Below are 24,164 nucleotides of genomic sequence, written 5' to 3' on the forward strand. Positions count from 1 at the left end.
ACTGCATAGACAATGGGAAGTTGTATGTCTTCCCAGCAGCATTATCCTTTAGTCCTCTGCACACGGGAGTAATGCAGTAACTAGTATATGCTGTAGTAAAACTTCCCATAAAAAGTTCCTGTATAACTAAAACATGGGTCTCTAGAAACTTCTGCTTTGAACGAGTCACTTAAAAGATTCACACACTCAGCTACTTTTTATATTAACTCTTCCTACTGCCCTGTAAGGTACAGGAAAACCCTTCCCCAAACCTGTGCTCCATATTTTTTTTTTTTGTGCATCAGCATGGCAGCTCACTTGGGAGGGTTTTCCTTGCTTGCTGTGCTAGGGAATTAAAAGCCACTGGGCCACAGGAGTGAAGGCACTGCAGGTGTACCTTGTGGAAGAGGAAAGTTTCCCCAAGACTTTGTCTTTTCACAAACAGCCATCTTTTTCCCATCAGGTGCATGAAGAAGATGCTGTTACAGCATGAGGAGAAGAAATAAGAGGCAGCAGGACACAGTGTGTAGAGTTTGGGGTTTTGCAGGGCTGTTGCCCCTGCTCTGTGTCCTCCCCCCAGGTAAGGTGACCACTGGGGCTAGGCAGGATCCACATATGGGGACAAGGGACTGGGGTATGCAGGAAGGGAGCATTGGAGGGACCTGGGCTCAGGAACAGCATTTCCAGTGCAGGAGGGGCTGGGCAGGGTCCCAGCCAGATCTGCTGGAGCCCAGGCAGGGCGCAGCTGTATTTTGAACAAGTGAGGGACGGGAAGAAGAAAAGCCTGTGGACTGCCACCACAGTGGTGTTGTGGGCAGCTGATGAGTTCAAAGGTGGAGAGGATGGGGCAAGGATGGGCCAAGGATGGCTGGAAGAAAATGGTCTGTGTAGGGAGAGTTGCTGCTCCGACTGCACAGCAGAGACTGGCTTTGCTCGCCAAACACTGGGCATCCCTGGATACCTGTGAGATGAGGTCTGGCTTCTCTGACTCTTCCAGCTCATGTTATTACTCTTTAATTTAAAGTTGTTCTCTAACCAGCAGAGTACAACAGATACAACAGCTATGCACACAGCCTTTCACCTCTCCTTAGTTCTGAGAAAATCTCCCAGGGACAGGAACAGCAGCACCAGTGTGTAGGTCACCCAAAATCTGACTGAATCAAACATTTGGGAATGCTGCACTCTGTATAATCCTACTCACCTCTAACTTGCATTTGCCATGAAAATCTTGTTTCTCAGAAGATGCTTTACACAGACCTGTGATTGATTACTGCCTGCCTGGGGGGACCAAGAGCAAGAGGAAAAATTTGCCCCAAAGTACATAATGAAAGCAACAGTGTGGATTTTTTACATAGGTCTGACTGCAATGAAATGAGCCTTGGGTCCTTTAGCAATTATTATAGTTGATCAATAATAAGCACTTCACAAATTGTGGTACTGAGCTCCTGTGTGAGATAAAGTTGTATCAGATAGCAACGTTTGCCATATTGCAAAAACACTGATACAACCATCCCAGTCTTTTCTGGAACTGAACAAATCAGCTTTTGTCAAAAGCACAGTGGGGTGCTAGGCTCCTGGTCTGGATTCAGAGACATTGGCCCTGTGGTTTCTGAGGGGTTTTTTTAATAAAAATAAAATGCCTTTACTTAGCTTAGGCTGCTATTATAAAATGTCATTGTGTGTAGATTACAGATTTTGCCAGAGTCTAACAGTCAATCTTTTCCATATGAGTGCATGCTTTTGGCTGGGAAAACTATTATCTGAATATAATGGCTTTCTTTTCAAGCCAAAAACTAAGTATGGAAGGCACAGCCAACTGAAACGAGAAACGCTGCATTATTTCAGTTTTTGTAAAACTGCTCTTATTTCTGACAGTGGTTTTGCTGAAGACAGTGGTTTTGCAGAAGAGATGCAATCTTTTTAAAATAGACCATAAATAATGGCTAAAAACTGAATTGGAAGCAGAATAAATAGAGACAATTAATTCAACTGAAAAAGGCTAATTTCCATTCTGATTACCCATGCTAGCACACAATCATCACTTAATGCCATTACAAGACTGCAGGATAAGGAACAAATCATAGAATTCAATTGATAAAATAAATGGTACAATACGTGTGCTATTCACTTCAATCTGTCAGTCATTATTCTCCACTGTGCTACACAAAAATATTCCCTTCCAGTTTGAACACAGTTTCAAACGTCTCATTAGGAATTTAGAAACATATATGTGGGTGATGTTCCATCCTCTGTGTGTGTGTTTGTGTCTTTCTGCCTTCATCTTCCAAATACATATTTGGAAACTCTTCTTGGTTGGCAAGTATGTTTATGCGTCCCCTCTATATTCTGAAATATTTCACTCTGGCTATTCCTCAAACTTCAGACAAATCTTGCTTCTTTCCCCTTATCCAGCTAATTTCCCAAGCTAAACCAGAGTTAATTAATTTTTTGTCATCCTACTGTTCTGGACACATTTCATTCCTACCACCAGCTGCCAAATGAAGTTCCCTGTAAGTGGCAGCTGTCATGCAAAATTGGGTCTGGAGGAAAGTCCATGCTGTGCTCTGCTGGGAGGACCCAGGGGTACACATGCAGTATGTGATGCTGTGCTGGTTTCACACTGTAATGCTGATGTCCCCTGGAAACCCATTGCAAGAATGTCTTTTAAACAAAAGTCCTCAATTGTATTGGTAGAGTCTTCATTTTCTGTTTTAAAGCATCACTGTCTAAAAGCTTTATTTCACTGTAACACTGACCTTCCCTACCCTGACTCATTTCTGCCAGACCAAACACTATCCAGGCTTCAGCATTTCTGCCATGAGGTGTGGGCGTGATGGTACAAGTGGGACTGCTTTTCTCATTCTAACTGTTGATGACCAGAGAATGAATCAGAATTTGGAGGGGATTGCTTCTAGTGTGATGTGAAATTTAAGAGAAATTGTAAATTGAAGTTCGAGTTCAAAAATAATTTGCTCAGTATAGGCAGCTAGACAGTATATGCACATAAAATTTGTTTTTCTGAGAAACTGGCATAAAGACCCAGTTTGAAACCCTCAGTACATTTGGATCAAATAGTATTGAGAAATCAATTCAAGAAATTATATAAACAACTATACCTTAAAATAAAAAAAAAAAATTAAGTAGTGATTTCTAACTGGTACAGCAGTTTGCTCCTAAAAAAATTCTGTTAGATGGCTGAAAACTTTTTCAAGCCTGCCTTTCAGCTTATCTCTCATCTTTATAGACTCTGGAAAGGCATGTTAGTCTCTAGGCGATGAATATGATTTGTTTACTCAAAAAGCTTCCTGAAAGCTCAAAGCAGCATTACGGTATGTTATTAAAAGATAAAAAATGTATTACTGTCAGGTGAAGGGTCAATGTCAAATCCTTGTTATATCTGGCAAATTCAGATTTAAAGCTGAAGCAGTCTTGAAGATGCTCAATTGAAAGTGTCATATTCAGCAAAAATATCTCATGATACCACATTGTTTCCTATGTCTGGGTCCATCTAGTGTTGTCAAGAGAGAAATATCACCCTAACATGCAGCTGCCTGTCAATTTACCTCTCTGGATACTTGCAGTAAATTACAAATTGTACAACAGCAACAAAAAATGTTAGAGAAAGGCCATCCTTACAATGTGTGAGTCCAGGCAGGGACTGGAGAGCTGAAAGGCCTTGCTGGAGCCTTTGTCTCTTTTTGTCTGTAAGGGGTGATTCTCTACTGAAAGGAGACTTTAAAAATGGCATTGGTACGTACTGTATCTCAAGGGGAAGAGGCAATAAAAGTAATTTCAGTCAAACAACTAAGCAGATATGACTGGATATTGTAAGAAGCCATTCAGTCAGAAATCAGAAGTCATTTTTACATAACTGCATTCCAGAATAAATACTCTCTAAGTTTTTACTGCAGGACTCGATTGAGTCCTGTGTATATCTTTTCATTCAGTTTTACATGGCACCTTCTTCATAAGGGTTGCTATAAAGTATTTTGTGGAAACCATGATTAGAATCTGCATAATAATTCTTGCCCTGGGAAATTTTTTAAAATATATAGGAAGTTTGCTTGAAGAAGTTATAGTCACAGTGATGTAATGAAGGTGAAGTAGCACAACCGTAACTCTTTACTCAAGAACCAAACCAAAATGTCTGTTGCACTGGGGGGGGACAGCTCTCAGAGCAGTGTGTTACGACCCAAAGGCAACTTGTCCTTTCAGCTAAATTGTCAGAATCTATCACTTTGCAATGAGGTTCTCGGAGGCAATTTAGGTAACTTTGTTTGATATACATCTCAAAACCGTAATGGTAACAATAAACGGCAGAGAAAACAATTTATCCTGTTCCTGACAATTATTCTTTCAATACTGCAGTGACCCCATTAACCAGCCCTGTGCATTAGCAAAATCCAGCATTTCAGCTAAGAACAAGGGGAAGAATAACAATGTTTAAATGGGTTCATTCTAAATCTAATAGCCAGTTGAAAATCCTATAAAGTTTTTATCAAGCGTATAGATTCACCTAAATAGACAAGGTTCTTACTTATTTTTCCACTACAGAAAAAGATGAAATCCTTAAATCCAATGCCCTTTCCACAAAGGGCTTGAAATTCTATTACAAATCTTAGCTACTGGAAACTGCCTTTGTATTGACATTTTTCTGACAGCAGAGGATCAACTATTTAAAGTGCCTAATTTATTATTGCTCACATGTAAACAATTTCTCTCTTCCAGAATGGACAAGTGCAAATAATTACTTATGCATTCCTGACAAAAGAGGCCCATGAATTTTTCCCCCCACGTAGCGAGGCCATTGACCCATCAGGTATGTCTCTGGCAGTTGTTCTAAAGAAAAAAATTGATGTCTTTCAGTGCCTTGATATGATACTGTGTAGCATCAGCAGCTTATGACAAACCCTGTTCTCAAATGATTTTGCTGAAACAGGCGTTCTGCTGCCTTTCCATACAAGCAATACTCATTGACATATTTCTGCCACGAGCAGCCCCTGTGGGTGTTAACAAATCACATTTTATGCCCTGAGACAAAAGTGGAGTTTGTATGATGTTTCACTCTTGCTTCAGTCTACTCAGATATTTTATTTGGGTTGCAGATCCCATTTACTAACACAGTATCCATAGAACAGACCATATTCTCACAGAGCTGCTTGTGCTTTTATTTTAGTGTCCCTATGCAACCCCAGCCTCATTTCCATGGTTTTGTGAGTTATGGGAGAGCACCTTGGCTGGTAGAAGACGCGCAGGGTGTAGATTCATTAATGCCAGCTGCGAAGTAGCAACTTGTTAGTTTCAAGTCTTTTAGAACATAAAGAAAAGTTTTAGATATTTCCCTTCAAGTGCAGATGTGACAGAGTGTGATTATTTCAAACTCTTCAAATTCTACGACAAAAAAATTGTGAGGACAAGAGCAGTGTGCCAGTCAATCCAAGTGGGGTCTTTGTAACATTTGGGCATATGGAAATCATTCCAGAGTTTGCCTGCTAGCGCTCCTCTGTACACCAGTAAAGCAACTGCTCATTGCTAAAGAAAACACAGAGCAGTGCAAACTTAGGGTCTGGCTCCATCTTATGCTGGAATCTGGAGTGATAAAGCAGTTCGAAGCAGATGCTCAAAGATATTTAGCTCTTTGAAATAAGTGGAAATCAGGTCATGCTTACCTGTAAAGCTTTGCTTCTTGGGGAATTTCCAGAAGCAGTTAAGCACCAATTTTTTCCTGAGAAAGCTGTGAACCTGGGGGGTTGAGCACTGCTTTTGGGTCCCTATCCATGTGCTTGGGTATCTATGTATCACCAAGATTCCTGCCTATGGAGGTATCATCTCATTGAATCAAAACAGGTAAGTGGTATCACAGCTGATAACTACTTGAACTATTTCCCTGACACACCAAAAGGCAGCAGCAGCCCTCTGGTGCTAGAGATGTCCTGTTTTATTTGATTGCTTGGGATCATTCATAATCTCATGGCAATTTTCATGAAAGACCTCAGCCTGCAATTTAACTGCAAGCCTAAGCTGCAGCACCAGCACAGCTGCTATTTGAAATGGTAGATGAAGATGGTTTAGTGAGGCTGAGGGAGAAGGGCAGGCATGGAGGAGGGGAGTGGGAAAGGAGGGCTGGACCCCACTCAGGTGGGGATGGCAGGGCTGCTGCCAGCTCAGCCCACTTCCTCCCCTACCAGTCAAGGACAACACAGCCCATGCCACACCTGTCTGTATTTCCTCCTTGATGTGGTAAAATTACTGTCATTATTAGAAAAGAAAAAAAAAATTAAAACTGTAATGAATTAATCAAAAGCCATTGCTGAAAAGCAAAAACAGGATCATGAACTTTTTTCAGAGACAGATTCCAACACTAATGCTTTGTAGCCTCCAATTCTTTTGTTTCTCTGGATTTGAGTCATTACATTGTCTTCATGTCAAGCAAAGCAATTGTCTGTGACCCTGAGAAAATGACTGTACAGGCACTTTATGTTTTAATTAATGCTTTCCCTGCATTTCAGAGCAAGATCTCTGTGTTGTGGTGGTACAAATGCTGTACTCTGTGCTGGAGCTTACACCCCTGGTAGGACCAACCCTGAAAAATGTAGTTTCCCCCAGGGTAAGCAAAATTTGTCAACCCATAGTGGTAAGTGGGATCTCATTCAGCTGCTTTGCACTTTGTATTTATAAGCCAAGAGCTGAATGTGCTGGTTGTATGAGGAGAGGTTTTTCCCTTAGAGTTGTCTTTTAAGTAGTGTAGTAGTCATACTGTTTCCTCATGCTTTCCATCTGACAAGCTACTTCACATTTCTGCAAAACAGAGACAGGCAGCCTGGATCCAACTTACTGCACCCATGACCCTTCTTGTCACACTCATCAGAGAAGTCTCCTTTGTGCCAGGCTGAAGGGTTTGCAGTCCTTCTTATCCATTTCCTATGACTTGGTTGCCATTTCCAAGCTTGTGTACTATTTATTTGGCTTAGAATTACTCATTCAGCTGTTAGGAGTATAGATCTGTAGTTTGGACCTTCACAAATAGAACAAATTTAACAAAGTTTGCACAGAATTGAAAACCATGTTGATAGAACAACTGTGTCTGCTGTCCATTTTCCATCAAACTTTACCCAATATCTGTTAATCCAGAAAAAGAGCTTGGAGGTTTTCCATTTACCATTTCCCTTTTCTCTGCTTTTAAAAATTTCTGGTAAACTTAGTAAATGATGGCATAATGACAGGTAGAAAACTGATCTATTTCAGACTACAGAGATCCGTGGGCAGGTGGGTCAGAATGGCTTATTCTGAAGGAAATCCTTAGAGGGTAAACAAAGCAGCTTAAAACAGAGAAGTGATTTTTTTTTTTCCTTTTAAATCTTGAAAGCTGCATTTTAGGTGTTAAATTATGCTAATCCTTTATCTTTTATGCATATAAGATTTGTACACTTTATGCTAACCTGAAACATGCCGAACAGGTCGGAATAGATTGGATTCCTAGTTTGAAAAGTGAAAATGTAAGCTGCTTAGACCAAATAGCTTTGCTTTATATGAGTGTTGTAGGAGCAACTCTGGTTGCAAGGCAGAGCTCTCTGCCCCTGTTCCCACACACCAGGTTTTCAGCCAGTGTCCATTCCCATCACTGCTCCCCAGCTCACCCCAGTGTCCTGGGCTGGCCTCTGGGGACTGCTGGGGATTGCAGACCCTGGCCAGAGCAGTGATCTGTCCCCATCACACCTGTCCTGCTGCTCCTTCTGCCCTGCAGCACCTCACGCCTCTCAGCCATGCCCTCATCCCTTTATGCTAGGAGAAGCCTGGAAGGTCCAGATAGGATCCTATTAGCCCTGCTTTTCTGATTGTCCCCAATTTTCCAACATCTGTATCCTTGCCAGGCTTTGCCCTCTCCTCTAGGGCAATCTGCTCCCTCTCTACTCTCTTACCCTGTCAATCTTTTATCGTTTCTGCCAATCTGACTTTCTTCAGATCCTGTTTTATTCAGGTTTTGTCTCCAGTTCCATAGTCTGGCATTGACTTCCCAGTCCCAGGTAATCCTCCTGAATCAATAATTTTCTGCCTGAAAATAAACAATCCTTGATAAGCATTTGCTGAATTGAATAGACAAGGTTTAGCAAATTATTTGATTTTCACTAATTCCCTCAGCATTCCCTAACTTTAAAGACCATGAAGAGGGGTTACAGCTCGCTCTGAAGATCAGGAGCCCTTCTTTTACCAGAACCTTCTGCCAGGTATAAAGTGTTCTGTCCCCTCCTCCACCCACAACTTTGCACAGCCCCAGTGATGGGTGTAGGCTGACCCCCATGGGAAAATCTGCTTTTTGTCTGCTTTAATAATTGCTCCATACAGCTCTGTCACTTCAGTCACCAAGCTGTAAAATTGCTTTTGTTATTTATGTTGTAAAAGCACTTTGAGTGCAGCCTCAGCAGGGCTTTCTGTGCTATATGGTTGTTTGTTTTTTTCTCCCTTTTTTCCTTTGTCTTGCAATGTATTGATTGAGGTCCTTACAGAGGTGATTAAAATCCCAGCACCTCCCAGAACTACACAGAGTGCGGAAAAGTTTCATTTACCTCTTTCTCCAGACAAGAGGTCAAAAAATTGGCCTGTGTATTTATTTCTGAATATGGCAAATGTTTTGGTCATCTCATCATCATTCTGTAGTGAGCTACAAACCTCAAAGTCCTGGACTAACCGAGAGGAAACAAAGCATGGGTGCTCCCCCAGTGCCACTGAGCAGAGCTGAGCACCCACTGTTCTTATCCAGCTACAAATGCCAATTCCAAAATCCATTGGAGTCTACAGACACATATTACAACTTGTTCACAAAATAAGATGAATCAAACCTTTCCTTTGATTTGTAGTTACGTATAGAATTGCTAAAGACAGAAGGACTGGGGTGATATTGTTTTGATAACCTGTGCTGCTGAGCACATGTCCTTTGGTCAGCAGTGCTTTTCTTGTTGTGAACAATTTACATTCATATATCAAGGTTTCAATTTAAAATAGTGTTTATCATACAGCAGCCTGAATTCAGCAGGAAAATTGCTGCTGACTTGCCAGCTGTCATTTGGATCACAAAAGCATCATCCTCCTTTCTACCAAACTCTCCCGTGAGACTCTTTCAAAGCCTGAAGGGTGTCGTAAGGATTTTGACAGACAAGTAAAGCACTAATGTAATTTCTTTCCATATCGCATATTTACCAAATATCATAGAGTCATATCTTATTAGGATTAAGCATTTTAGTGTTTCTATCACAAATGATGAGTTTTTTCAGAAAAAAGCCCCCAAAACATTTATTTTCTACTATTGAATTTCATCTTCCTGAGAGCAGGATATCCACAGAAATGAATTTTTTTCATTCATTGTTTAAAAGTCTTTTGACAGTTCAGGCTTCTCCATTGTCTTCCATCAGGGATGAAACATATCTGGAGGCCAGACTTGGAGGCTAGGATTTTTTTTAAAACCCAATGAGGAGGTTTTTTTTTTTTGTCTTTGAAACACGAAAATATTTGACTGCAAGGGTACTTATTGGTTTGTACTGCATGGGTAGCATCCATTACTGTCTTCTGGTTTTGGGGTTTGGTTTTTCTTTCATATGACACACAGAACTTCTCAGATCTCTCTAAGTCTATGCACTTCACCTTCCAATAAGGATTCAGATTTTTTTTTGGTCTAGGTCATGAATAAAATGGTCTTAGGAATTTAAAGCAGGCTCTGGCCATCCTCTGAGTATTGTCTTTTCTTTCAGACCTTAGGGTTGAGGTCAGTAAATTACCTGAATATTACCTGCTCTTTCAAAAGTCCAGCAAAGCTTAATGCAGGGAATTTTAGAGTCCTAGGATTAAAGGAAAGACCTGAGCTAGAAGAAAGTTGGTGTTGGGCTGTTAGGGTGAAGAGGAAAACTGCTGATGGTGACAATGGCACAAAGTCAGGCCACACCTGCCTTTAAGGTATTAAGGTAGATGATTTGATCTCTGAATTCAAGAAGCCACTAGGTTGAGAATGCAAGGAGAGAGGGAAAAAAAAATGCACTGAAAACTATAGTCAATTATGGGTATAATGACGATTTGTTTTGATATTTTGTCTGCACTTTTGTTTAACCATGAAACCCTCCTGAAGCTGTGTCTCATGTGCCCTTCAATTTTTCAGGATTAGGAGGTGGCTTGTTCTTGTGAATGCCCTTGGTGCAAACATTTCATTCCCAAACCTCAGAGCTTTCTCTCTTGTAAGCATTTAATGGGCTTTTTATATGCTTTTTGAAGTTGTGTGACCTTGTGGCACTCACAGTCTTCCAAGGAATGTGAACTGATGGACAGTGAAAAGGCCATGCTTTGGGACTGTGATTTCATTTTGGGGATCTGGTATTGCTGCAGCAGGTTAAGTACAAACGGCAACGATGAAGTCCCCTTCCCCTTGCCTTTCTCATAAAGAAACAGCTGGGACTTCAGAAACACCCAACATCAGGTATTACTTCACATTTGAGGAGTTTCATTTCAAATAATTCCATGAGCAGTGTTCCAGGGCACTTTCTACCTTTCTCCATCCATTTAATTTCTTTATTCTCAGCACTAATCCGTGTGAGTAGCAGAAGACATGCAGACCTTCCCATAGTCATGTTGCTCCAGTTGTTTCTACTTAATCAGTCATGAAAACCAGCCTTGAGGTAAAGCTTTCCACATTTCTCACCTTCTAGCTTGGACCAGCTCTTTGTCATTTCACCTCCAGCATTAACAAAGTTTCTACAAAGAAAGAAATTGAAACCAAAATGAAACAGAAAAACAAAGGACTGCACTAACCTACCTTGGAAAACAAAGAATAGTTGGTGGACAAGGACAAGCCACCAGTGGCGTGATTTTCCTCTGCTCCCAAAAAAAGATTTCGGATGCTGATCTCCAGAGACTTTGTTTGCACTGGAGGAAAAGAAAACCTCTATATTCTATTAAAATACACCTGGAAACCTAGTAAGTACTCCTTACTCTATTTTTTTCTGTGCAAATAGTTCTGGTTGCCAGCATACATTGCAGTAGAAATAGTCTGACAGGTTGTAGGTGGTGGGGTGGGATTTCACAAGAGTCAATGGCTCTGTGAACTCATAGCCGGCATTATGAAAGCTACTTTTCCATGGCTTTAGGCACTCTGGCCCTGCTTCTTCTTGCTGCCTTTCAAAATATAGACCTACCTTTAAATCTGTGTTGGGTTTGATTCTTTTTGTTGGTTTTGGTGGGGTTTTTTTGTTTGGGTGGGTTTTGGGTTTTGGTTTTGTTTTGTTGTTTTTGTTTTTTGTTTCTTTTTTCTTATGAGATGCACAGATTGAAGATTATGTCACTGCTGCTGATATTCTAATCCTCTGGCCTGGAATATTTGAAAGAACTTGGGTGCACAAACTCTTAAAGCTGAACTTACAGCGTTTCAATCCACTGCTAGGGCTCACTTAAACAGAGCCCCTACCTGTAACTTCCACTCCCTTGTTGGCAGTAGAGTCCTGTCATCAAGTAACAGTACTTAAAAGACTTCTAAGAAAAGAGCAGGTTTTTTTAGTAGATATAACAAATATCCCATTAAAAAAAAAAAAGATATATCTCTGCCTTGTCATTATCTATGGAATAAGAGCTCTTAAGCCTCCTCTTCCTTGTCACCATGCAAGCTTCCCAGACACAGAGAATAAATGCCTTATGAGAAGACTGCAGTAAATTCAAGTAAAATGTATTGTATATAACTAGGGGTAGATCCCTGAAAATAATTGAAATTACATAAATTTGTACTTTTGAAGAAATGATTGTTTGTTATTCTGTTACTTAGTTATGGATAAGCAGGACCAAGGTGCTCTGTGACATTCTCAAAACTCCAAGGTGAAGGTATCTTTCTTTTCGCTCAGTATTTTCTTCCTCTCAGCCAGTCACACAAGAGCCTGTTCTTCATTGTACCCAATATGAGTTTCTAAGCCTGTTTTCCAAATCTCCCCTGACCAAGCTAACTCTGGTTTAGCATTTCATGGGGATTGGGACAGGGGGCTGACTGCTATTACAGCTTTTTAAATGCAAATATGCAAATGACCTTCAGTTTGTCCTCCTTCAAGTGCCTCTAAGCATAGCATGAATTTCCCCCAATATTTAGACTGCTAATACCACCACTTTCTCCAAATCTCTAATTAGTATTTGCTTCTGTGTTGGTGCCTGCTGGAATTAATTGATATTTGTTAGATGCTGAAGGGCAGGAACATATGGTGCCACCTTGTGTGCTGTGCTGATCTATATGAAACCCTGCTGCTGTGACTGCTGAGTCAGTTCTTTCCTTTTCTCAGCAATAGCAGTAGCTTCAGGACTGACAAGTAGAGAAGGTGAAAGCATTTAACCTGTCATCTGAGTAATGCGGCTACAGCTGCATTAGAAAATAGTAATAGAAAGATAGATATTGGTAGTGAGAAACATTCAGTGTTAAATATCTGATTTTCAGGCTATACCCGTCAGGAAGGTTGCTTTGGACCAGGTTGATTCTGGTCCCCTGGGATGAACTCCAGTATGCAGATGAAGGACATTGATGTATATCTGTAACACATACTTTTTTATTTATTTAATGTTTATTTTTGACCAGAAGGAAAACAGCTCCTGTGCTCCAAGGCTGCGCTGTGATGCCCATCAAGCATTTGCTAATCTCTTCCAAGTTTATCAAACCTGGGGACCGTGAGCAAGCCCTGCCCAACAGCCTTGGCCATGAGTTACTGGGGCCTCTCCCAGGACACATGCCCCACTGCTGCACAGGAGCCCAGCTCGGGAATCCATTGTCCTGGTTTCTATGTTTTGAAGAGAAGGAAGAGGGTACAGTGGCTTCATGTAGAAGGCAAACATTGTCTGACACTGTATGTGGGCAGTGAGGTGTGAGGAGAAAAGCCACAGAGCTCAGAGGCAGAAGGGGCTTCCAGAACCACTGAGCCATTTTTATTCCTGCCCCATGACAGCTAAACAGTAGTCTGAAGCTACTGTTCTTCGTGTCTGACAGGGGCCAGGTGCCACTTCTGCATTGCACTGACCCATAGCACAGCTCTGCTCCCCAGCCACAGCCACAGGGCACACATCCGTCCTCAGGAAGTTATGCCCTTGGAAGGATCTTTGCCCTACTGCGTCCACCAGGCAGGGATGCTGTACATCATTAGGCAAATGTTATTTCTTAGAAAGCAAGGGCTGGATTATAAATTTTCTGACATGCTGCTGCAGGATTAAGGCATCTGGTTTTGTACTGAAATTGCTGTCTGTGTTTGTTTTCGATTGTTTGTTTGTGTTTTTGTGGGGTTTTTCCATTTGGTTTGGTTTTTTTTTAATCATCCTATTCAGGAACTAGTGTTAGTAGTATAAGTACAGTGTATTACTGGCTTCCTGACTCCATTGTTCACTTTCTTTCCTTCAGAATAAATAAACTGCAAATACACTGAAAAGCCCTAAAGGAAAAGAGAAGAAAACCAAGCGTGCCACCAAACCTAAAACTAAAACTAACTCCCCTTTGCAAAACAAGGTGGTTTCTGGGAATGAGAGGCGCTGAAAAACTTAATGGGACATAGCTTCTGGCATTGATTTGGTACAGCTTGCTCCCAGCTCTTCAGCAGATGATAGTACCAGGGAATTAGTACAGAGCTGGGGGTGCAATCTAGCTTTGTTATTCCTAAACCATTCAGCTTAATCCCTTCTTAGAGAGAATATATGCATTGAATAAAAGTTTATTGGTTTAAAGCTGACCAATCTATTGAGGTTTTTTTTTTATTTATGGACTTAACTACATACTAATCGAAAGTTGCCTCCACATTTTTCTCACCTGAGGAAAACCACAAATTGGCTACATTTACAGACAGAAGAAGGTGCTGCTAAGGCAAACATTCAATTTCCTGCTGAGAGGCTGTGAATCATAGCTCACAAAGCAATACACACAGAGTTTTTATTTTGTTGTGAAAATACAGGGGTGAATTTGTTGCCTGGAAGAAATGAAATGCAGTGAGTTAGTGTGGAATGCCTTAATTTGTTGTTTGCTGACATAATGTGTTTTGGATAGCTTTCCATTATATTACCCTAAACAGCTGGACACTGGAGTTGATTGGATTTTTTCAAATTTTCATTATTAATATAGGTTTTCTTTTTCTGAGGGAATGGTATTTCTAGCACAGCAAAGGGTTATTTTTTTTTTCTTATTTCATTCTCATTTATCTTCACATCTCTCTCACTGACTTTTTATTTCAGCACCTTTTGCTTTTCATGGGTCTTTAGTTCCATTAAACATCCAGCGCTAATTAGACTCTGTTGTCTAGACTGTACCAAACACTTCACTCAAAATCAAAGAGCATTTAATTAGTTAGTCTACAGGTTACACCCTATCTTGCAACATTAACACAAATGAACAGTTGAAATGCTTGTTACAGACTAGCAAAAATGCAAAAAAAAAGCTTCTATAATGGCAATCAAGATTTTAATTTCGTTATTGATGAAGGCAGTCATGACAAGTCCCTGCTACTCAGATGACTGCCAGGCTGTTTGTGGTGAGGGAAGGCAGGGAAGCAGTAATACTTATTTCTATCCTTTCCCAGGAACAGCTACACAGACAGAGCCCCTTGTCTGTGTTGAGCACCCATGGGGTCAATCCAAAAGTGGGGTGAACCCACATGGTGGCCTTGGCTTAGCACAGCCTGCCACAACCATGGGCAGGATCCATCAGTTTCACTCTTGCGGTTATTTGGGATCTCTGGGTATTTATTCTGACATTCAAATTGGGAGCAGTGAAGTCAGAAGCAATTGCTAATATAGTAATATCTTACTGTAGTCACAGATATGCTAACCAATCCTGGGCTGCATCAAGAGGTTGAGGGAGGTATTCTGCCCCTCTACTCTGCTGTGCTGAGATGCCACCTGCACTGCTGGCAGCGCAAAGCTTACTAAAATTTACTAAAACTCAAAATCACCAAAGCAAGTGATTTTGTGAAATCTTCTCTTTCTTTATTAAAAAAAATAAAAATGAAAGAAAAGTAACTCCTCCACACTCTAAGCTGGCCCCACAAAAATGCCAGCTGTCATGAAAATCAAATTAATGTCATCAAACAGTAGACATAGTTCACGATTGCTGAATATTCTGGACTGAAAACACAATGGTTGCTACAGAGGCAAAGAATAGTAGGCAGTTCACTTAAGGAATTAAATCTCAAGTAATTATTCTTCAACTTCTCAAAACTATGAATAATTATTTGTGGTCTCTGTAGTGGTCTGAGTTTTACACTGAAAAAATGGACATGGCTAAACAGAGCCAAAAACTTGATCTGAATGTGCTTTAAATCTGTATGATCTCTGGAATACTTGGAGAAAAATATCTGCTCGAGTGAATGAACAATTCTTCTCAAAGCAGTGCAGGCTAGTGACCAGCAATAATGTTTTCCAGGCATGCTTTACCTACCCCTCCTTCCTTCTCTCCTCAATAACAATAATCTAGCAGCATTCAAAAAGGAAATTATTACAGGTTCAGAGTGTGCCTCTATTTTGCAAGACATTTAAGTGTCTGTTGAAGCCAAACTCACCAAATTAGTTTCTTCTTGCAGATGGATCTACATAAGTCATCTTTTCAAAGAAAACTTCTGCTGAAATATGCAGAACTGCTCAAAATGTGCTTGAGATAATTTGCTAATGACATTGGGTTAGGCAGCACAGTCTGCAAGAGCTAGTTCTGCAACTAAAAAGGAAAATAAAATTAACTAAACTGCTGTGTTACCCCTTTAAAAACTTGAAAAAATATTTTTGATAGAGAAAATAACGGAAGCAAAACAGAATTGAATTTATAATGCTTAATTCACTTTAGTGATCTCCAGAATGCTACACTTCAGTCACTTGCTTTGGTTGACTAGCATTGCTATTAACAGAGGCAGATGTATTCGTGGTGTTCCCATTGTAAAGTATAAAAATGATATTGGCATTACCAATTTCTAAATATTATTATAATTTTTACAGTGCACTGCTGTCAATGATTGCTGCAAGACCTCTCTCTTTCTTGTTTATTCTAGCAGTAAAAATCTGATGAAATAAGGAAGCTTTAACATTCTTCCTCATGAAATTAAAATCTTCAAAATAAGTTGAGCTGTGCACTGACAAAAAATAGCACATATTCCTGCTCAATGTGTTCCTTTTTTTATTTGTTTGTTTTTGCTGTAATAAGATCTTGCTAGAGCAAACTTTTGATACAATTACATTAAATACAAATAGGGAGGGACTGCGTATACCGCTGCCATGTCTGCGTGACGATTTCCAATGGAGGTACAATGCCATGAGTGTGAGGCATTTGTCACTCCTTGAGGGGAAGGTGAGTCAATAAAGCAAAATGTCCTCCTTTATACTTACTTTAGCATATAAACCAGCATGTGTGACAAGCAGTCATGATATATTAATGGAGTAATATGTCTTTAAACAGCTATTAGAATTAGCATTTGAGAGGCCACATCTTTGAATGATGACTGCAGCAATGTTTTAGGGGTGCTAGATCTCAGGGGAGTTGAGGAGACTTTTGGAACATAGGTCAGATTTGAAAATATTAAAAGAGCAGCATTGAATGTTTTCAGTTTTCAGTAGAAAAACCCACATTTTTCTATTTGTACTTCAGGCAGGAGCAAAATGAAGATAATATGGTGTTCTCTCTTTACTTTTTGGAGCTCTGAAAGCCCCCAACATCATTATTCTGGCATTTATAAACACTATTAATTGCTGTATACCTCACTGAGGAGTAAGCCAGTGCTCACAGTTTATTCTGGAAGTTCAGTGCAGTCTTCTAGCATAGCAAAAGTTTAGCTACGTGCTTTGTATAAAGTGCCCTCAAAATTTTATTTGCATTTTTAAATTAAATTAATTATTTATTAAAATTTAATTTATATTCATGTATGTTAAGGTTGAATTACTAGGCAGAACACAGACACATATATGTTCCACTTCTACAGTTTTCTTTGATCTCATTGATAGGATCTTCCATTTTGTATTCGTTATCTAATTCACAAAAATCTTTAGCATCTCTCTTGCTCTTAGTTCAAAAATGTGCCACTTCCAATGATCCCTCCCACAATCACAGTAGACAGGTGGTGGGTAGCTCAGTATAGCAGTGACTAAGGGAGAAGATATCCATTAAATAGGGACTTTAAAGTTTAAAAGCTCTGATTGAAACCATCCAGAGAGGACTATCTTTTTCTGAAAGTAAAAGAGCTCATTTGTGTGAGATGGGATTTTGTTAAAAGTTTCTAATACAAAACCCATGAACCCTTCATTGAAGGCAGGGCATTTTGCCTGGGCTGGAGCAGGTGAAGCTTCCCTTGGTTTGATTTTTGCTGCTGTAAGAGAGGTGAGTTTTTATTGTAAATAGCCAGGGAATGTCCACAACAGTATCTAACATGCCTGCTAATGGAAAGGTAAACTACAGATTGCCTCATAAACTTATTGACTGGCATTGCTAGAAAGAGTTAGCTTTTTATATTTTCTGGAAAAAGGAAAAATTATTCATTACAGCACATCTCCTCATGATACTTCTGACACTTCAGCTGACCAGCCTGAACCAATGATGGTTTTTTAAGGCTAGGACTGGTCAGAGGCAAAGATGCATTAATCTTCTATCTGGTCTTCAACTGTGCTTGAATGAAAGATGAATTGCCCTAATATTTGATTAATCCAAAATCAGCTAATTCATCATTATGTTAGCTTTAGAACAAACCTTGACTCTTAATTCCAAATCAGAGTCTTGAACTTTGAGGACATGATTTGGCCTGTCTCAAATCATTAGCAGGATTGCAGAAGCTTGTTAGATGGAAAGGTGGGTGAGCTTCATTACATACCTTGTACTCCTGTTCTCTCAAACATCTGAATTGAGGTTTTGGTTGACATCGGCAGTAGCTGTCTTCCACGCTGTGTGACTGCTGTTCTTACCGTAAGAGTAAATGCAAAGATAACTAACTGGACCCCCCAAATTCTACTCTGGTAAGAGGTTGTGACACAGCTGGAGAGTTTACCTGCACATTTGGGAGCTCAGAAATGTCCTTGGTCCACCAAGCTGAGATACAACCTTTCTCAGAAACTAGAGCTATAGACTTAAAGCTGTGTCTTCTGAATGTGACAACCTGAAACGACGACAAGAATCAGAATGTTGACAAATGCCAAGGTGTTGTCAATGAGGCTATTTCTGGGCTAGGTTTGATCCATGTCTAGATCAGAGTTGGTGTCACATCTTGGATCTTCTCACTTGGGCAGCCGCTTTTCACTTCTACAACACTCCTATATTGCATATTCAGCTGAAGTGGGTGAGATATGAAAGTCTACAGACGCCTGTAAGGAAAGAAAACATTCTCCATCCCCTTACCAACACTTCCAGGGTGAAAAAGCATTAGTGATTTGCACATCTGGTAGTTTTTAAATTTGGAAGATACTGGCTTTAGAACTCATTTTTCTCTTGTCTTTTCCCACCAGAGGTGCAGAAGCTAACTCTCAGATCTGTCTTTCTTTCTGCAGCCAAGGTCTCTATCTCTCAGCAGTCTTCCCAGATTCACTTCAAATATAAACTGGTAATTAAAGATAGATGATGGTTCACTCTAGTGAAAGTGTTTGTAAATTAATGGAAACTGCATGCCTTCTATAGAGAAATGAAGACACAGTAATACAAACGAAGAAAAAAAACTTCTGTTGAGCTATTGGCTGTTGAAAAAGGAATTAAAATCTAAGACATCAAAAATATAAAATGGATGTGTTCCCTGGAGATAAAACCCATCATCCCAATTTTGTATCTACAGAAAAACTCCAGGTTCTTTTAGCTGTCATGACTCAGAGGAACAGAAACCCAAGTTACTTCTTCCTTTTTCTTACTCACATTTCTAATTATACTGTTATATCAACTTTAGCAGAAATATGTGTGGTGTAAATGAACTCATACAACTGTGAGAACCCTTGTTTGTTAATTCCCTGGCCTTATTATATTCTGCTAGCCTTGTATTTATCCATCTAAACAGTTAAAACCCCATAGATGCACCAGCTGTGTCTGCTTGTATCAGGAAGATCCTGGGTATCAGCTGCAGGAAGGCTGGAATCGACACAGAGTTAATGAAGGGCTGGTGCTGGGTAGTGCTGTGGCAGTCAGTGGAGGCAAGGAGGGTGTGATGGGTCGGGCTCCTGTGATGCGTGATTGACTCCTGACATATCAAGGAATGTCAGAATTAGTCCCAGACAGAAAAAAAAAGACCATACAAAGGGCAGGAGCTGAGATGCAGTGCTGTCTTCTGGGACACCTAGTTGAATGACTGACAAAAATCTATTATGGAGAGAGGGGTGAGCATGACTAAAAGGTCTCACAGCATTTATTTTGACAGGATGATTAATTTCTCATTACTCATCCAGAATGGGGATGTCTGGGGGGAATTAAGGAAATATTTGATTCTTTCAAACATTGATTATTTGGAGAAAAGCTTTTGCATAAATCCAAACACTTTATCCTGCCTTTGTTTTGAAATGCCACAGTGGGAGCTTTTTAATTTTTTGGTGGAGGTTCTTCACAGTCTTAGCAGTATTAGGACTCTTTATTTCAAAGCCAGGAGACAAATCCTTAGCTGTTTCAGATGGTCTAACATATTTGGCCCATGTTTTCATGCCAGCAGGTTCCTTCTCTTCCTCTAGGACTTATGGTCCTGCTGATGTGATGGAAAGAGGACAAATCATGACTGCTAACCTGCAGTACTGCTTCACTCCAGTAATTTTTACCTGATAGCCACCTGGATAATAATCTTGCCTTCTTTCTGTGAGGAAGCACTTTATGTTCGATGACCCTCAAGAAATAGAATAAGTATTTGCTTCTTTGCTTTTGCTGATTTCTACCTTCCACGGCTCCTGCTTTAACACCTTGTGTTTGAAGTGCCACTCAGGAATCTCCCTGTGTTTATAACATCTACAGTAGCTGAGCTCAAGAGAGAAAGGCAAAGCTAGGATGGTGCTTTCACCCTTCAAGAAAACCACACCTAGCAATGGCCACGCTGAATCAGACAAGAAGTCCCTCTAGCTTGATACTCTGTCTAGGTAGCAGGTGCCTAAGTAAAAAGTAAGTATATGAACAGGAAAAATAATTACAAGGAAATTTTCCAACTTAACTATTTTTGTTGGAGGTGTAGAGGGAAAGAATTAGATCTGGATATAGCAAGAGAAGGAGAAAATAAATGAAAGTGAGAAGTGTGAACAAAAAAGCCATTCAGAAGGGATGTTGTAAAGGAAAAGGGGAGGAATTGTGGAAATAGGAGATGGTGAAATAACGCAGTCCTTGAGGCAGAGAGAACTGCAGAAAATTTATTGAGATAATAGACATGGAGGAAGGATGGAAGAATGAAGCAGTTGGAGAAAGAGCCCATGGAATAAGGGAACCTGAACATATGTCAGCAGGTAATAGGAACAGTCAGTCTCTACCATCAGCTACGTTCATAACAGAAAGAAGTTTAAGGACTTATTGTTATAATGCATATTTACTTAAGAGAGTCTGGGTTTTGAGTAATTTTCTAGTATTACAGTATATAATTATACATATTATTATTACATATAATATATATTATATATGTTATATATTATATTATTATATAGTATTATCTATCTTCCCCTAAATACTTCATAAATCTGGGCCTTTGCGTGTATGTTGCTGAAGAGAGACAGAGTAAAAACAAACATGGGAGAAACTAGGAGATATCTGTAAGAGAGCAGCTCTGATGAAGCTCTGTAGGACGAATGGGTGACACTGCTCTGGGAGCACACAGAAGGCTCAGCTGGTCTGAACTGAATGGCAGGGGCTTTTCCCTAGTATCCCCAGGGGTCAGAACACTACCTTGAGGTTCTAGGACACCGCAGGACCCTTTTGGAAGGCAGAGGATAATTTCTGGAGGGTTGAAGGGTTTTCCCCTTTCCTGACATATGCTTTCTCTTCCACAATATTTACAGCAGGTAATTACAGCCAGTACCCAGAAGTATTAGGGGAAGTTGCACAGGCTAGCTAGAAATGATGGATTCATTTTTGCCCATTTTATTAAATCCTTTTCTTCCCTTTGGTTTCCTGGAAACCTGGTGCTTGATGTTTGTGTATTTTTCACAACATATTTGTTTAAGGCATCTGACTATACTGACTGTGAGTTCAGTTCTGTTAGGCATTAGCTAATGATTTAAATTAAATTTCTCACTGGAAAAAAAAATCCAACTTGAAAGCTTCATAAAGATTGTTGTTTCATGAGTTGTGCATGTGTCTGATGAACAATCTCTTCTTGATGAAGAAGAGTAAGTGGAACTTCATAGAAAAAAGGAAACAGAAATAAATGGCCAAGAGAGCAAAGCTGTAAGCTTTTTCTTCGTTATGATTTCCAGACAGTATCATATGGAAGCACTAGATTGTAAATTGTGGGGGTATAAATATTTATTAGTTTTCCATCCACTGTGCTGATATTCAGCTTGTATTTTTAGGGACTTCCACAACTTATGGAGTAGTAAGAATGCAACTATTAGCAATAATTTAGGATTTCTACTTATATTTACCTACAATAAGCAGTTCTCTTAAAGAGCATTCAGTGTGAAGCAAAAAGTTTTGAGTTTGGGTAAAATTCAACCATGTACACACCATATCAGCGCTACCTTCTGGCTCAAAGCTAGTAGCAGTGAGAGTTGGTCAGTGGTTTATGTTTGTAAAGACAAACCCACCCTGAATTATTATAGGGAACCATTGCTTTATGGAAATAGATGTCTGTCGGCAGCTGGTAAAATACCAGTTACGATATATTTCTAGGAATAAAGTATATTTTTGTTTTGGTTTAGGACAATTCTGTTTTCTTTCAGGATGGAGTCTTTGTTAAAATAGGCTAAGAAGGTAAGACCTTCTTAGGTCAAAATCAAATGAGAATTTACCTTCTCATTGACTGCAACATCAAAAATAAAGTGTTCAAAGTTGACTGTTAATGGAGAATTAGTCTGTGGGAGAAGATGGGCTCTTATACTTTTTCTTTCTGTTACTAAGGAAAAAGAGGATAAGTTTTGGACTGAATTCTTGTTACAGAACTTGGTCTGATGAAAACAGTAGCCTTGATTTGGATATTTATTCCCAATAAAATTCAGTTTCTTTATCTATTTCATTAAAAAGTGAACCGAAATTAATGCCTGTAAATTTTTATGGAAAAGGAGAATCACAGTAAATAAAGTAGCTGTTCTGTTTCAAATGCACTCTCAAATCCAAATTAATTTTATATTCACAACAAAGAAAAATGGCTATTTCATCAGCTAGATCCTTTCATATTCCCTGTTGTACAGTCTCAGTCAGCATTAAGCTATTACAAACAGAGTGAGTAAATTTAGAGCAGGGTCATGTTTTTGTGTATTTTAAAGTTTCCTTTATAATTAAAACATTGCTTTGTTTATATAAAATTCTAAGTGATAAATCTGTTTTGTAAACAGTTCTATTTTTACATTTAAATTTCATACAAATTCCTGATCACAATGTTCTCATTAGTCTCCTTTTTTTGTTTGTCTTTTCTGTGATAAAACATCTACTTACATACCTCACAAGCATCATGTTTTCAAATTTTTGTCTGCTGACAAAATCTGAGAAGAGGCTAGGAGAACTTGGTTTGTTTATCTTACAGATGAAAAGGCAAAGGGAATCAAGCTGCAGTCTTTCATTGCCTGTGGGGAAAGCCATGGAGAAGACAGAGCCAAACCATTCTTAGAAGTGCTCAGCAAAAGCTCATGAGACAAAGGTCACAATTGCTTTGACCAGACAAGAGGAAGAAATTCTTCATGGTGAGAGTAGCTCAGTGCTGGAAGAGACCACCCAGAAAGACTGGGGAACCTCCATCCCTGCAGATTTTCAGAAGTCAATGGGGCAAACCTGTCTGCAACCTGATCGGAGTTTGCAATTAGGTCTGCTCTGAGTGGGGTATGGGACTGGGTGACTCCCAGGGGTCCTTTCCAATCGAAATGCTCCTAATCTTTTATGGAAGAGTACTTTAAATAATGGTCATCTGATTTTTTAATGAGGAAAAGTCAATCTCCAGAACACTTAACAGATAGTACTTTCCATTAGAGTTAGTACAGCTGTGGGAATCCACATGAGGTATACCAGTTTTTGAAGCTTTAAGTTTATTTCTCTGCAGAGTTTACGTCGGCAAATCTTCCTTTAGATGCTAAGTTATGCTGCTATATGTTTTTTAGGATTAACAGTTTGTATAAGACATTAGATATATTCAAACCTTTTCTCACAGTCATTGTTATTTCCCTCTGGACTCTTTGCCAATGTATACCACGTACAGTCAAATGATGACAACATTTTACACACAAGAATAAATAGCTCTATTTACCTAAACTAATAGCCTGGTTCTGCAAACATTTGCCATTGTGTATGAGCAGTTCTAGTGAATTATTCACCTTGTGCCCTAGTGGAAAAATATTTGAGAGTCTGGTTCCGTTCTTTTAATAAAGCATAGAAATATTAGCTTCCACTTGTTCATTGCACATTATTCTTTGCAACATAATCATGGGGTACTCATTCTATGTGTGAATCTGAGTTTCCTGTTCTACCTGAACACCTTCACAAATATCTTGATGGAATTGTATTCATTTCAGAGTCTTCCTCACATTCATCCACTATGTGAGTACTCTTCTAAGTGTTTGTGTTCTTGTCTAGTTTTTTTTCAGCCATCAACTATATGAGTGTATGATTCAAAACACTGAACAGTAGTCAGGTATCCAGAGAAGATGCCCATGCTCCTTCCTTAATGTGTCAAAAATCAAATAAGTCTTGAAGGGAGAAAAAATAAACAACTTTAAGGGTTCCAGAATAATATCACTGCACTTAATAAAAAGCACATAAAGGATTTCTTCACACTGAGTTTGCCGTTACCAATCAAAACATGCCTCCATTTTCTGTTCTGCCATTCTTTGATTTTCTTCCTTCTTTACTCTTGAATTACCTTCCCAACATATTGACTACCCTCCCCCCACCCCCAACTTGGTGTTGTCTGAGAACTTCCCGAGTACATATTCCACCTTGTCACTGGGAGCATCAGTGAAGGTGTTGTACAGAGCTGGCACCAATTTCAGCCCCTGAGGAACATTCCTAACTACCCACCAAAATTTCATGTAAGTCTTCACAAAGACTTGCCCCAGATTTTCCCTGGGGGGTTGAGGTGAGGTAGACC

At 39.6% G+C, this 24,164-nt stretch overlaps 1 long non-coding RNA gene across 1 annotated transcript; it reads left to right on the forward strand.

The window, feature by feature from the left end:
- Positions 1–939: 939 nt before the first annotated feature.
- Positions 940–23,458, forward strand: LOC116440868. The gene is made up of 2 exons (XR_004238788.1): positions 940–4,798; positions 10,668–23,458. It is a non-coding gene; the product is annotated as an uncharacterized LOC116440868 (long non-coding RNA).
- The last annotated feature ends 706 nt before the right edge of the window (positions 23,459–24,164 follow it).

Source organism: Corvus moneduloides, chromosome 3 (assembly GCF_009650955.1).
Source record: "Corvus moneduloides isolate bCorMon1 chromosome 3, bCorMon1.pri, whole genome shotgun sequence".
Lineage (NCBI taxonomy): Eukaryota > Metazoa > Chordata > Aves > Passeriformes > Corvidae > Corvus > Corvus moneduloides.